Source organism: Rhea pennata, chromosome 1 (assembly GCF_028389875.1).
Source record: "Rhea pennata isolate bPtePen1 chromosome 1, bPtePen1.pri, whole genome shotgun sequence".
Lineage (NCBI taxonomy): Eukaryota > Metazoa > Chordata > Aves > Rheiformes > Rheidae > Rhea > Rhea pennata.
Window position 1 is genome coordinate 147,043,958 of NC_084663.1, and position 15,624 is coordinate 147,059,581.

A 15,624-nucleotide genomic window follows, 5' to 3' on the forward strand; every position below is an offset into this window, starting at 1 on the left:
GGGGAACAGGCGGGCTTCGGGGAAATCGCGAAGTCGGGGCGCTACTCGATCGTTCATCCGCCGGAGCACCAAAACCGGTTGAAAACGAAACCGGTTCCGAGAAGCCAGCGGCGGCAAGGTCCCGAGGCGGCGGCGCAGGCCGCGGGCAGCCCCGGCCCCTGCTCGCTCCAGCCGGCGGGGGCGCTGCCGCGCGGCGGCGGCGGCGGCCGCTCGTCGCGTGCCCGGCGCGCGGCAGGCCGGGACGGCGCGCGGGGCGGGGGCAACGAGGGCGCGTGCGCGCGGCGCGCGCGGCGGGGCGGGCTGAGGGGGAGGGGGGCGGCTCGGCTCGGCATATGCCCGGCGCTGCGCGCGGGTGCGGGCGGCCGGCGCGCGCTGAGGCCGGTGACGAGCGCGGGGGCTGCCGCCGCCGCCGCCATGGGCAAGAAGCAGAAGAACAAGAGCGAGGACAGGTGCGGCGGGGCCACCTTCCCCCCCTCCCCCCCTTCTCCCTGCCGGGCCGGTGACAGCGGCGCGGGGCCGGCGCTGCGTCAGGCCCTGCCGCGGCCTCGCTTGAGGTGCCGGCGGTTGGCGCTGGCGGTGCCTCACGCCTGGGCCTTGCCGCGGGCGGGCGGCCCCGGGCGGGCGGGGTAGGCCCGAGCGGGCCGGGCCGCTGCGCGGGGTGGGGGTAGAAGGGAGGTGGGAGGAGGCCGGCGGCTGTTGGGGCTGCGGAGCCGCCGCTGGCGGCGGAGGGGAGCTGGGCCGTTGACGCCGGGGCGGGCGGCAGCTGTGCGCCCTTCGGAAAGGTGCCCCTCCGGGTGCTGGTGGCTTTCCGGGGGTTTTGTGCTGGAGCACGCGGTGGCCAACGCTGTTCTGGAGCGCAGGGCTTAGCTGCCAGCTAAAAACAGCTCCTTGATTCAATTTTTAGCGCCCAAAGTTTTCTTTTTTTCTTCTTTTAAATGAGATCGAATACTATAGATTATGCTATACCTCTGTGCTACCTGTGTGTATAATACATGCAGCTGGTAGATATTTTTGTGATTACAAAATACTGCTGAGAGGGTCTCCGCTACAGCTGTGAGCATGTTATGTTGGAGATGGTCCTGTCAGTGAGCTTATTTTTAGATTTTTGTAAAGGCAGTCATATTTACCCTGTGGCTCACTGTTGACTGAATCATGTCACCTATGTGCAGATTAGTAGGGAAGTACATGTTGTTACTTGTCATTATAAAACTACAAATATGTGGTCAATTTACAGAGTGTTTTGGTTGTGAACATTGACAGGGAGTTAAATGAGAAACTGTCTCTTCGATACACATGGCCAAGAAACAGTTTGTATGCTTTTCTTTTATTCCTCTTATGCTCACTGCTCGTTCTGTATGCCCTTCTTGACTCAATAAGTCATTTATTTATCTTCTGGTTTATTGGAAAGTACCCAAAGAAGCTTCTTTCACAAACTTGTTCCCCCCCCCAATTCTTTTCCTTTGCTTCCCCTTTTCTGTTTGAAATATGATTGCTTGTTGTTAGTGTTAATAATCTAAGTATTCTTTTTTCTTTTCTCTAAGCAATTTTGACTGTCTAGATGTGTAACACATTAAGACATTAAGAAAAGTGTTAGTGATCTCAGGTTGTTGCCCTTTTCCAGGTTACAGTGTAAACTGTTTTACTTTTTTCTGTTCTGTCTTTCTGGATCATGACTGTTCTGCTTGTGAAGCTCTATCTTGTCTGACTTTTTTTCCCCCTCCCACCTTTTGCTGTGCCATATGCTACTTTGTAGTATATGCTGTTATCAACTTGCCTTGCTGGCTGTATTGCACGGGTGGGGTGTAGTTTGGGGACAATTCTGGGTGATGAGATGAGTCAGGTGTGATTTGAAAAAGAAGAGGAGGAGATTTGATTTTTGCCCTGTAGGGTAAGGGAGTCCTAGTGCCCTTTATATCTGGTGGAGAGGATGTCAGTATCATGCAGAGGCTTTCAGGTGCCGAAGTGCTGCTGTTTGGAGCACTTCTATGGTAGTGGCTGGTGTTCAGGGTAAGTTTTAGTGCCTACCAGATGTTTTGTTCTCATCATATATTTCCATTTGTGTTTGTCTGTGCCTGTAGATTATGAGGCAGGACTTCTGTTGACAGTTATGCACTCTTTTCCATGGGAAAAGGAGGAACAAACTATCAAGTAAACCAAAAAGATTGTTAGGATAATTGAAATCTTAAGAATAGTCATTAGTCCAGATCTAGTTCCTACAGAACAAGAAAGAATAGTAATGAAGTTAAATTGCTATATACAGAATTTTAATTTCTACACTTTTTCCTGTTGTTCTGCTCACCCTTCCACTGCTTTCTAGGTCTGAAGACTGGTGGTTTCATTCTGGTGGTGATGGTATATTATGGCAAGTTGTCAGCATCTGGAGTTCTTCACTGGGAAGAATATGATCATTCATGTTGATAGTTTCTTCCTCTGGGATTACTTTTGTATGTTTGCTTATGTGTTTTTGTACCTTTTTTTTTTTCTTTGCTTGGCTGCAGCTCAGCATTACATTCATATTTACTATATGTGGTGCCTTTTATATGTTAGATATTACTTTTTTTTTTTTTGTTCCATTACTTACTCCTAAAACCATTTTTGTTTAGTTCCAGGTCTACATTTCTTTAACTGACTATTGGCGAGTTGTTTGTAGCTGTAGGGTCTCCAGTGCCAGCCTGTGCCTCATCTCTTATCATGCCATGCCTGTACTCCTCTGCTGCATCCTGCCTGTGTACTTCTCAAGGCCTCTGCTATCATACCAGACCTGAATTTTTCTACACTACATCATTGTGTTAGGTGAAATATCTTATTCTACATAGAATAACCGCTTGTTCCTGCTATCTGTATGAAGCTATGGTTGTGTCATACAAAGATAAACAACAATAAAACAAATGTAAAAAAAAAAACCCCTCCATCTAGTCAGTTAGAAATTGCTGTCACAGCTAAATCAAGTAAAACAAAGTTGCAGGCAGGCCAAGGAGAGTTCAGATGGAGCAAGCCTGACAAGCTTCAGTATTGAAGCTTTGCAAACTCAGTATGAAGCTTATACCCTGTTAGTAGTAATGGCAGTACCATATTACAGGGCTACACAGTGCTATGGTAATGACAAGGATAATGTGAAACAAGAATTCAGATGTGTGTTTGAGAAGGACAGGAAAATCAGACTGGGTGTCTTTTACAGGAAAGAGTTTGAGGGAATGGGAGTGAGGATGGACCTAGAAGGCCAGTAATATTTTGAAATATCTCACTATCTGCAAAGGGATCTCACTACCCCTCATCTTCTGATGGTGTCAGGCTGGTCTACTAGTTCAATTTTTTGTTTTTTTTTTGTCTGCCTATTCTCTGTCCTCCACCCTCACCTCCCCTTGTATGTGTTCCCTCTAAGCAGAGGATGCATCACAGAGTTGATTCGGTAGCTATGAGTTAGCCTTCCACGTTCCCCCATCCATCTCCCTTCTGTTCCCAGCAGAATGAGAAAGGAATGGCTTTGTGGAATTAAATGCTTCCAGTCATGCTTTCTCCCATGTTTTAAATATTTTTACACTGTGAGTTATTAATGCCAAGTTATATAATACAATATGCCTTTTTTCCCTCCCTTTCCCCCAATAGTTCTGTTTTAGCCACAATCCCTTGTATTCCTTTCGGCTGCTTCTCCGAAAGCATGCAAAGTTTAAGGGCCTAACTTGCAGTGCAGATGAAGCACATGGGAAGATGTAAGTGGTGTGTTGTCTGTTGTGAATAATGGGTTTGAGAACTGATGTGAAAGGAAGGAGATCTTTCTGCTTTTCTCCTGGTGTATTGAGACAAGTTGCAGAAGTTACAGGTCAGCTTTACTCTGCTTCTCTCCCTTGGCCCACCGTTCAGCTTTGACTTCCAGGTTTTTCCCCACTGTATTTCTGTTGAGTGAAATAGAGATCATATTGATGAATACTGATGTGTGTCAGAGAACTGTGCTGGTAAATGAAGCTGAGGAAGAATTTAGGCATGGGAGCAGGATGTAAATACACAGGGACAAGACTCTGAGGGAGATGACAGCTATAGAGAGCAGGGAAAGAATGGGAATATAGGACTGTGGTCCGTTTTCAATATGTATCATGCACTGAACCGCTGTATCTATAGATCTGTTTCTACTATACCATCACCTCTGCTATTATGCCCTTGTGCAACTTTGTTGTTGACTCCTGCTGCTTTTTTGTTGTGCACAGAGTCATAAAGAACACACTTATCCAGGATGGTCAGAATTATGGTCAGTGTAGGAAGGAACTGTGTGGTGTGTTAAAGAGGCACTTTTAGAGGTGAAGGGCATTTTGAGTGGTAAGAGGCACTTAGACCATATGGAAGTAGCCTTAATTGATGATGACTTGGAATTTTTATGGTTGTGTTGGTGGTTCATTTTTTAAATGAAACTTCATAGCAAACCTTGTGAATAAAACATAAGACATCTGACTTTCCAGGCTTTCCTAGGGGAAGAGTGGGTGTTTTGATGTGTAATCTAGTTCCTGCTGGGAGAGGTGTGCTATGCTTTCTCTCTTGGATAGAGCTGTAAAAGCAGAAGTTACACCAAGATTCTCCCATGCTCTTTCTGTGTGAGTTTAGTGTATTTTTTTTTTTTTTTTTTTTTAACATACAGGAAGAAGGGCTGTTGCAAACTATAGGACTGTGCTTTGAATTCAAGCCTCAGGCTTGCTGTACACTTAAAAGTAGACATACTGTATGTTATGAATTACCAATGGGAAAGATTCAGATTCTAGATAGGAAGTATTACTAGCTTTTTATGGGTTCTCTTCCCCTCTGTCACCTTCTCCCAGCTTTAAGTTGCTTTCTTCTCTTAGTAGCTCTCTTTAGTTTCCAATACTTAATCTTTAGGAGCATTCCTGTGCCCTTTAATATTGTGAGCTGTTGAGCTGTTGCCTAGGCATACCACTCTGATCATTCATGCATATTGCTTTAGAAGTTACAGATGCCAACTGTGATTCTGCAGCCAAGAGTGAACACTGCTGCTAAAATAAGATTTACAGTGCTGTTGCTGATGCTATATATTGCTTCCTCTTCTGCAAATTAAACTCCTGGTACTGTCTACTAAACATTCTATTTCTGCTTTTCTTATTAGTGTGCTAAATAAAATCTTCCTAATGTTGCCTTGGAAAGTACTGTGAAGACCTGTATTTTCTAGAAAGCCTACAAACACCTGTAGTTTCAAAATGTTCGGTACTCCAGAAAATTTACAATAACTGTTACTATCTGCTTTTCAAAAATATTTCCACAAGCAAAGCTTTCTGCAGCTCCAACAAGGAGAACAGCTGATAAATCCTTGAAGTCCCTGATTTGCAAATCTCATCTGGAAGGTGCCAGTATTTCTGTACCAAAAAATGAAATGTAGTAATGCAAAATAGTTTCTCTTCTGGGAAAGTATATTGGCCTGTTCTATGCTAATGAATATTTTTGTTACAAAAAAATGCTGTTTTTTGTAATGCAGACACTTCATATTTATAAGAAAACTATTTTTATGCTTTTTTTTTTTTAAGCAAAGCATTATACTTGGTACTATGGAAAAACTGTAAGGATCTTCAAATATCTGCAATTGTGGTAAGATAAAACAAAGCATTACAACACACCTACTAGCTTGTTAGAAGCAGCTTTTTGTGTCTAAATCTTGATTGCCTTCATCTGTTACCATCATGAAGCCATCTAAACTTGATGTATAATTACTTTTCATGAAAACTTGTAGTAGTACCTGAAGCCTGCAGAAACTGTTCTTTTGTTTTTTCTGAACATCTCTGGAAAACCTTGCTCAGAATAAAGGAGTGATTTAAACTTTACTGTTGTTGACACGTGTCATGTGAAGCCGGACAAACTGGATAGCTTTATATCCCTTTGTCTATTATGATTACATTAGTACTGTCATGTTTTCTGACTCTGAATTCATATTTCTTGCTTTACACTTTTTCTGTGCAGTTCATTGTTCCTTAAAACTAAAAGTTGCCTAGGAGTTAATGTTATGGTTCTGGGTGAAACCCCCAGTCTAGTAACTTTTAAAGCTTGTATAATGTTTATTGGGGGTGGGAGGGGGGAACCCCTTAGACTGAGAGGAAACACTTGTGCAGAAATTGTGTGCATAGTTCAATCACTAAACTTGCTCACAAGAAACGCAGTGGAGACTGGTAGCTGATCTGTTCTGAAAGTAGTTGATATGTCACGGATGATCTGTGTGGTGTTTTTGAAGTTTGCAGCACTGATTTGTTCTTCCTTTATCTCAAATATTTTTTTGCAATTGTCCGACTGTGATTTTAAGCATGGATCTGCTGTTGTAACATTGAAGTATGTTTCTTTTGAATATACTAATTTAAATGCAGATTTGAATTTAATCACAGCTAGTGTAGGTGGGCGTCCGTTGCTTTTCAGGATTGAAGAGAACCTAAAGTCCATTTCATAAAGTGTTTAAATGATATTTTTGTGATGCATTTTGACTATATACAATAAGAAATGCATAGGATATGGAAAAGTGTGAAACAATAGACTTGGATGTAATTTCAGTTCTGTTGTCTTTGCACTTTCTATTAAAAAAAAAAAAAAAACAATTCAGGGAAGCCTGAATGTTTGTTCATTACTTAGTGTTTCATATTGCATGTTTTCAGTCATGTTTTTCTCTTAGGACCTAAATATTTAAACTGAGCCTTGAAGAACTGTTTTCTTCTAGAGCTCTGTTGTTTTTTACTAGCTTTGTTATCTTGAAGCTCTGCTGTAGCTTTGTTTAAATGGGACTTTTAGGGTGTGCGTGTGCGTGTGTACATACACATACTATTTTTATCTAAGTTATGTAAAGGAGACCTAGCTTTGTTTTCCCTAGAATTTCTTGGGGTATAATTATGTTGTCTGTATCTTTTCTTTAGAAGGTCTTACTTAACTAACAGTTACTCTTCTTGTTCCCTACCTAAACCTGAAAGAGAAGGCATGATTCTTTAATATTGTAAGATGGAATCATTGTCTTAAGAGCATGAATAAAAAACAATTACACTTCTCATCAAGTTTGCTGTCTCATATAATTAGCTTCACCATCTTCCTTCATCTTACTAGGGAGAATATGTTAAGATGGAGCCTTTAATTCAGTCTAGCTGTGAGCTGTTTCAAACCTTGTAGTCTTGGTCTTGCTGTCAACGGCTGCATGTTGGCTTCCATTCCAACTACTTCCATTGCATTCGGTCTAATGCTGATGTGTCTGTAGTACAACTCAGATGAGTGATCTGATATAAAATTGGCAAACAAAAATGCATTTTCTGTCAGGTAGTTTGTGTATCTTACTTGTGGCTGCTGGATTGCCTGAGCTGGTGAGAGGAGAAAGTGTGGGAAGGGGGGAAGGAAGTTGTTTTCTCCCCCTACTGTTTTGCCCAGTTGTTTGAAGAGAAGGCTGCGGAGGGTGGCCTTTCCTGGGGCAGTGATCTTGGCCTGATCAACTGCAGTCATGGATTGCATAGCTGGTGCTCTTGTGGATACTCCTTCACTTTGCAGGCCAAGGAGGGAGTACAGTGGAGCTGGAGTTCATTTCCCCCCCAGTTTTCAAGCTATCTCAGCTGTATGCAATCTGCGAGGAAGGCTAAGGCCCAGCTGCAATTGAGCCTGGCAAGGGATGTTAAGGACAACAGGAAGGGCTTCTTCAAATACATCAGCAGCAAGAGGAGGACTAGGGAAAATGTGGGCCCACTACTAAATGGGGTGGGGGCCATGGTGACAAGGGATTCAGAGAAGGCAGAATTACTGAATGCCTTCTTTGCTTCAGTCTTCACTGCTAAGGACAGCCCCCAGGAATCCTGCAGCCTGGATATGAGGGAGAAAGTCTGGAGAAGGGAAGACTTTCCTTTGGTTGAGGAGGATAGGATTAGAGACCTTCTGGGCAGGCTAGATATCTACAAATCCATTGGCCCGGATGGGATGCACCCACAGGTACTGAGGGAGCTGGCGGATGTTGTTGCCAGGCCGCTCTCCATCATCTTTGAAAGGTCCTGGAGAACGGGAGAGGTGCCTGAGGACTGGAAGAAAGCCAAGGTCACTCCAGTCTTCAAGAAGGGCGAGAAGGAGGACCCAGGCAACTCTAGGCCAGTCAGCCTCACCTCCATCCCTGGAAAGGTGATGGAACAGCTCATCATGGATGTCGTCTCCAGACATATGAAGGAAAAGAAGGTGATCAGGAGTAGCCAGCATGGCTTCACCAAGGGGAAATCCTGCTTAACCACTCTGATATCCTTCTGTGATGGAATGACTGGCTGGGTAGATGAGGGGAGAGCAGTGGACATTGTGTACCTTGACTTCAGCAAGGCTTTTGACACTGTCTCCCATACCATCCTCCTAGTGAAGCTCAGGAAGTGTGGGTTAGACGAGTGGAGAGTGAGGTGGATTGAGAACTGGCTGAAAGGCAGAGCTCAGAGGGTCGTCATCAGTGGCGCAGAGTCCAGTTGGAGGCCTGTGGCTAGTGGTGTCCCCCAGGGTTCAGTCCTGTTCAACTTTTTCATCAGTGACCTTGATGAGGGGACAGAGTGCTTCCTCAGCAAGTTTGCTGATGCTACCAAGCTGGGAGGAGTGGCTGACACACCGGAGTGCTGTTCTGCCATTCAGAGAGAGCTGGACAGGCTGGAGAGCTGGGCAGAGAGGAACCTCGTGAGGTTCAACAAGGGCAAGTGCAGAGTCCTGCACCTAGGGACAAATAACCCTAGGCACCAGGCCAAGGTGGAGGCTGACTTTCTGGAGAGCATCTCTGCAGAGAAGGACCTGGGAGTGCTGGTGGATGACAAGTTGCCCATGAGCCAGCAATGTGGCCTTGTGGCCAAGAAGGCCAATGGTCTGCTGGGGTGCACTGGGAAGAGTGTTGCCAGCAGGTGGAGGGAGGTGATCCTGCCCCTCTCCTCAGCCCTGGTGAGGCCTCATCTGGAGTACTGTGTCCAGTTGTGGGCTCCCCAGTCCAAGAGAGACATGGAGGTACTGGAGAGAGTCCAGCGTAGGGCTACAAAGATGATCAGAGGGCTGGAGCATCTGCCCTGTGAGGACCGGCTGCGAGAGCTGGGCCTCTTCAGCCTGGGGAAGAGAAGACTGAGGGGGGATCTTATCAATGTGTAGAAGTACTTGAAGAGAGGGTGTCAAGGGGACGGGGACAAACTCTTTTCAGTTGTCCCTTGTGACAGGAGAAGAGGCAATGGGCAGAAATTGAAGCACAGGAAGTTCCGCCTGACCGTGAGGGGGAATTTCTTCCCTGTGAGAGTGACGGAGCACTGGCACAGGTTGCCCAGAGAGATTGTGGAGTCTCCTTCTCTGGAGATCTTCAAGGCCCTCCTGGATGCAACCCTGTTGCAAACCTGTCTAGGTGACCTTGCTGAGTGGGGAGGTTGGACCAGATGATCTCCAGAGGTCCCTTCCAACTTTACTGATTCTGTGATTCTAAATGTTATCAGCAGGGAAAACAAGTGCTCCCCCCCTTCCCCCCCAAGAAAGCTTCATGATGTTCACATTTATTCTCTGATAGGTAAGAATGAGAAAAAGGCTGCAGCTTTCTTTTCATGTCTCGAATAGCATTGTTGAGCCAGTAAATGCTTGCGTTTTTTTAATTTCATAAGCCATGTAAAGAACAAACTGGTGGAACATAGTTTTGAATACTTAATAAATAACTTTCAAAGTGTTTTTGTTCTGTAACATTCATAAACCAGCTATTCTAGCAGAACTTCTTTTTGGAATGTATTATACCAATTTGTCTTAATACCTAAAACTAAATAGCTACAGATGTTACATTCAGCCTTAGTAATGCTCTAATTTTACAGTGAGCTTGTATTTCGAACTGGATAGTTTCCTTATTACTGGGCTTATGACCCATGAACATAGAGGATGGGTAATGCACTTTGTAGAAATAATCCAGATTCTGGTCAAATGATATTAGTTTTAGATTAACCAAAGCTAAGACAAACCCAAATGCCTGGTAATAGATGATTCAACTTCTTTCAGCCTTTCTGATGTTCAATTTTTTTTTTCTTTTAGCAAAAGAAAATGACTTAATGTTCCTTTGAAGTTGAATAGAAGAGCTGGTGTCATGTAAATGATGAAATATCTCCAGTTGCCTCAGCAAAAATGAATCTTATTATGCAGGAATGTAGGCAGTGAGTTTATGGTAGTGATGCAACTTTCTTGTTCTGTTGACTTACTCTTCCTGTCTCTCTTTCCACTCCATGCACATGCATACTCTCTTTTTTTTAACGCTATAGCCTTTTCTGAAGTTTGATTTTCATCTTTATAGAGACAGCTTTAAAACAGTCCTGAGTAAAACCTGGAATACTTCTAGTATAATTTGACTTTTTTTTTTTTAAGTGAACTGACATGATAAACTAAGACAAACTTTATTAATCATATTTGTATCAGTTAGTATAGTGGATCAGAAAATGTTTGTAATCTTTGAGTCTATATATACGCTTTAGCTTCAGTTCCAGCAGGAGACTGTTATCCTGTTGTCTTCATTTGTAAAGCTGGATGTTGGATTTCCAGCACTTACTGGCTTGTTCTCACCCTAAGCTAAATTCTCATATTTCTTTTCTGTAGATCAATTTAACTAATTTTAATGGAGTTAGATTGATGTAAATGAGGGCAACTCAACTCCTTTTTTATACTGCTAATTAATCCTATTGCTCTATTTTTTCAGTTCACACATGGTTTAAGGTTAAGTTTTCTCTTTCTTATTACTGCTTTGTCGAGATGACATCTCTTGACACAGTGCCTATATAATGAAATTTCACTCTGTCTTTGAGACTGAATTAGTTCTATTATAGGTGTACTCAAAGTCATAGCTATATATGATCTTAGAAAAGAACATGAAGAAAACGTGCATGTTTGGAGCCTCACTAACATGCTTACATGCTATCGGAGGGTATCTGTGAAACGCTGTTGGTGTCAGCTGGCTCGCAAGCCTGTTGATCTCTAGAGCCTTCATGGAAAGCTGGAGGAGCTTGTTTGGCAAGGAAGGGTAATTAAGTGTTTGAGCTGCAGAAGTTCACTGGGCAAAGTAAAGTACGGAAGGTTTGTCAACATTTTCTTAACTGTAGTGCTCTCTTCCTTGCATTTGGTCTGGTTTGCTAGACTGAGCAGGTTTTCCAGTACTGAGCAAGTCTTCTGAGTTTCTGTGCCTAGATTTCTGTTCATTAAAGGGAGATTATATTGCATCCAGTATTGGCCTTTGGTATGGAAACCTCATGACAAAAATCCCTGGTGCTGAATATATGGTATAAGTACTTAGAGTCTTTTTTAAGCTGTCTTGGAACAAAGAGGTGTTAGAAGTGTTACGGAACAGTTCTAAGTTCACTCTAATTATCTAGATTAGGAAATTATTACAATTTTTAAGCTTATTTCAGAGTCAGATATCTTGAATTGCAGAATGACGACTTCTGCTCTGGTGAGATGCGCAGTAATTAACTGCTGTAATATCCTGGACTTCAAAAGAAAACGTAAAATCTCAAACTTTCTAGCCCCTGTAAAGATGCAACTTCCTGGTTGCATACAGATGTTAGAAACTATAACTTTGTAATTTAAGATTTGCAGGCAAAATGGCAAAGAATGTTCTTGGAAGACTAAAGTAAGCCGTACTATATGAGATCTGAGATTAATATAAGCTTGAACAGCCTTAAATTTAAGTTTGTTTTAAGAGCTCTGATCTTGTAATAGCTTCCACATGGAATTTCTAGGTTCTAGCTGTTGCAGGCCATTGCATCAGAAAAGGAGCTTGCTCCAAAAGCCTGTTTGCTGCTTTGGTGTTGTGTGTGCTTTTTTTTTTTTTTTTTTTTTTTTTTTTTAATACCTCACAAAATATGTGGTATTTTATTTTTTTTAATCAGGTGTTATAATAATGGAGGCTTTTTTTTAAACTAGTGTTGGAGTTTTAAATATTTCCTTCCTGTATTAGCATACTAGGAAGGCAACTAGTGGGAGGTTTTCTTCCAGACTCTATACCTATCAGTTGAGGGCATTTTCCACTTTTCTGACTCAATAGCTTGCAACTGTTTGGGATCTTATAAATAGCAGAGCTACTGGCCATCTTTTTATATTTGTCTGAGCAGAGGTGAGTGGTGGATTTTCATTTATTTCCTAATTCTGTTTTAGTCTTCACACTGAAAATATTTCACACTTTCTCTTACAGCTTGGATTTGGGAATGTAATTTTATTTGCCAGTGTTTTGATTTTAACATGCAACTTGATTTGTTTGGATTGGATTTTGGAGTGTGAGGTTTTTGTCGTTAGTCTGATTTGAGGCTTTGATTCCATGAGGAATGTTGCTGAGTTTCCTTTGTTTTCCACTCCTTTCTTAAAAATACCCAATTATATATTTGGGATGGTCTTGAGTATATTTGGTCCTGGTTTGGTGCGGAAGTGGTGGTACAAAGTGGTGGGCTACAACACTGTTTAACTAGTGGTCCATTGAATATCCAAGAATCTTTTTAACAATTAGCTTGCTTGTTCCATATGTAATGCAGCCTTTCAAAGGTTATGCAAACAAAGTGTACTGGAATGCTTTTGGGCAACCCCAACTTAAAAAAAAAAAAGAAATCACCTCTAGCTCTCTACTAGACGATTTCTTTATGTTCTTTCTAGATCGATATTTTTCAGTATAGAGTCTGTGAATGTTTCTCTGCTACTTTTAAAGTTCTTTGAAATATTTTGAAGTTTTAGATTGCCTTAATCCTATCTTAAGTGGTAAAAGGCAGTGAAATTATATAGGAGGAATATTAAAAAAAAAAATCCTTGGGGAACAGCAGTGATTTCATCCTGAAGGAAAAATAATTATTTGTTTGAAATGGTGATCTCTGAATGCTTGTTATAGATCACTGATAACTCCTTATCAGCCTGACTGCTGTCTTTTGCCAGGGCATAGCTTTGCCCCATATTAAGCATGAATGTCCATGGTGCAATACCGGCAACCTGTTGATGTTTTAAAAACTGCTTGTTTAAGTATTTTTGCTTTACTTGCAAACTTGCAAACTGAAGTCTTGTGCTAATTTACTGCATTGAAATGCTGCTTGAGCAATATCAGAGCTAGGACATGAATAACTCTTCGTATTTAGCAGCTAAAAAGGAGGCTGGAGGCAAAAGTGCGTGAATAAGAAAGGTGGCTCAGGCTTCACTTCTGAAGCAGAGGTAGAGGAAAATCAGGCAAGTGACCCCTTCTCAGCACTCAGTATAGCACTCTGTTCAGCTTTGTGCTTTCCAGACTTCGCTGATCCTCTTGTACTGGAAGAACACTGAGAAATCTGCGTCTCAATCTGATCACCAACAAGACTCCCTTGAGTCAAAAACATTGAGCTTAAATGGCCTAAGTTAGTTAGGCTGTGAAGTCTATAGAAGCTCTGAGAAAGCAATTTGAGGACAAAATTGAAAGAGACTTGCATATAATAATGCTTTCAGGTCCTCTATTAGACAGTCTTAGGGTTGGGGTTAGGACCTTGCACAGGCTGAGTGGAGGGGCAAGAGGGGATGAGTGAGATTTTTTTTTTAGGGGACTGAGGAAGAGGTTTCTGCAAGAGTTTGTTTTTTTGATACTTGCGTTTGGGGACTGCTTAACGATTTGCAGGAAAGTGAAGATTCCTAGGTACATTTACCAATGTCAGTAGGAAAGAACCTCTCTGGTTCCGTATTTAAATGCAGTAGTTTCCTTCTAACATAAATGTCCCCAGGAAAAGAGGTAGAGCACTTTCTGAATCCCCTTTTCTACTTTGTTTTATTATGAAATTCTAGCAGAATATTGTTAGAATAGAATGAAGCTTAGAATTATTATTTGGAATTAGAATCCTGACTTCTCAGGAAATAATTAGGTTGCTAACTGTGGGCTATACTTATCTAATTGAGTGTTCTCAAAGATTAAAAGTCCTGAACTGTAGTGCTAAAAGTCCTAAACTATGGTGTTAAAAATTAAGAAAATTCAAGGTCAGTATGGAAGCAAGTGCTTAGTATTGGAAACCAATCTTTGAGTTTCTTGGCTTTCCAGAGATATTCCTGCCTTACAATGCTGAAGAAGAATCATAATTTTCTATATTGCTTGTAAATGCATGTGGCCTTAACTTTATTTTAGTCCATCCAGATTCAAATGTTTAAAGCCTGCTGTGTCACTTAGTAAATGCTAGTGTAGTGAAAAGTACAGATTTCCTGGAAACCTTTGGTTGTTAAGCAGCAGAAGCCAAGGTTAGAAAGCATCTCTTACTATATCTGCGCCACTGTCATGACAGCTGAACAGTCTTTATTTCTAAACTGTAGGTGTTGAAGCTTAATGTCTGTGAATTAGTTTTTTTAATATTTTATTTCAGGTAGTTTTCCCATAGAACTTATGTCCTGGAAGATACAAGGTACCATAAACATTGTGTTGTGTTTATTGTTCTCTTTGCTAGTAGCATAAAACCCATGTGTTTTATGTTTATGTTTGGACATACTTTCTGTAAAGTTACAATGTGAAAAGATGTTAGCCTTGAGTATGCATCTGAAATAGGAACTGTTTAAAGGTTTGCCTCTTGAACATCTATTTAACAGTATGGTTAAGATCCTGCAGTAGTGGGAGCAATATAGCAGTGTCAGTAATAATAGTTGTGGAGCATACATTTTGCTCTTTTCAAACTATCAAGCTTGGTTTTGGCTCCACTGTTAGCTCCTTGAGTAGAAGGAAGTAAGCAAGTGTGCTTAAGAAACTGGTATGCTGTAGTTAATACAGAATGAAATGCGAGGGCCTATGGGTAGCCATACATGTAATGCACTCAGCCTGATATTAGGGCTTTACCTCTAGATGTAGGGATAATTGAGGCTTATATTGTAATTGTTTGTGCTACCCCTAGTGCACGAGCAATTCAGCTGCTTTTTTGAAATGGCTCTTGAATTGTTGACGTGCTAACTCAATCTTTAAAAGGTGCAAATGGTCAAGGAAGTTGCCCCCTTTTTTTTTTCTTGATGGGGAGGGGGAGTGGTTTAACAATCTTGCATTAATGATATATGAGAGTTACACTGAGATATGTATTATTTATCATATCAGCGTATAGCCAGTACCACTAGGTATATTTAAGACACACAAGGGTTTTTTTGTTTTTTTTCTTTTAACTAAAGATAACTATCTCTAGTACAGATGCTGTACAGTGAGGTGCTAATTGTGTTGCTTTTTATTCTTGTTTGTTGATTGATCTGTATGAACGAAAATTTAAAATCTTAAGATCAAGATTGATGCTTTGTATTTTAAACAATACTTATGCTGTTGTCCCAGTTACTATCTGACTTGCTTGTGCCCGGTTTTTGGCATAAAATGGATTTGCGAATGTCAGCATTCACTTGAGGTTTTAAAAATGATTCTGTGAGCCCTCAGCTTCTGCCAAGGGAAATGAAACTTGGACTTCCTTTCAAGATTCTGAAAATGAATAAAATGCTGCATTTTTGATCACTTTTGGATTTGTAAATTAGCAAGGCTGAAGCTCTAGTAACTGAAAAATTTGGTATTGTGCAGATTTTGGATTTAAGGAAAAAATGTTTCCCTTGTTTTCTAAGTATAACTTCAAATATTTGGTGGGTCAACTTTTTTTCTGCTGTCATGATTGGGTGGTGGTGATGTAGACTGAAATTGTGTAATGAAGAACTATATTC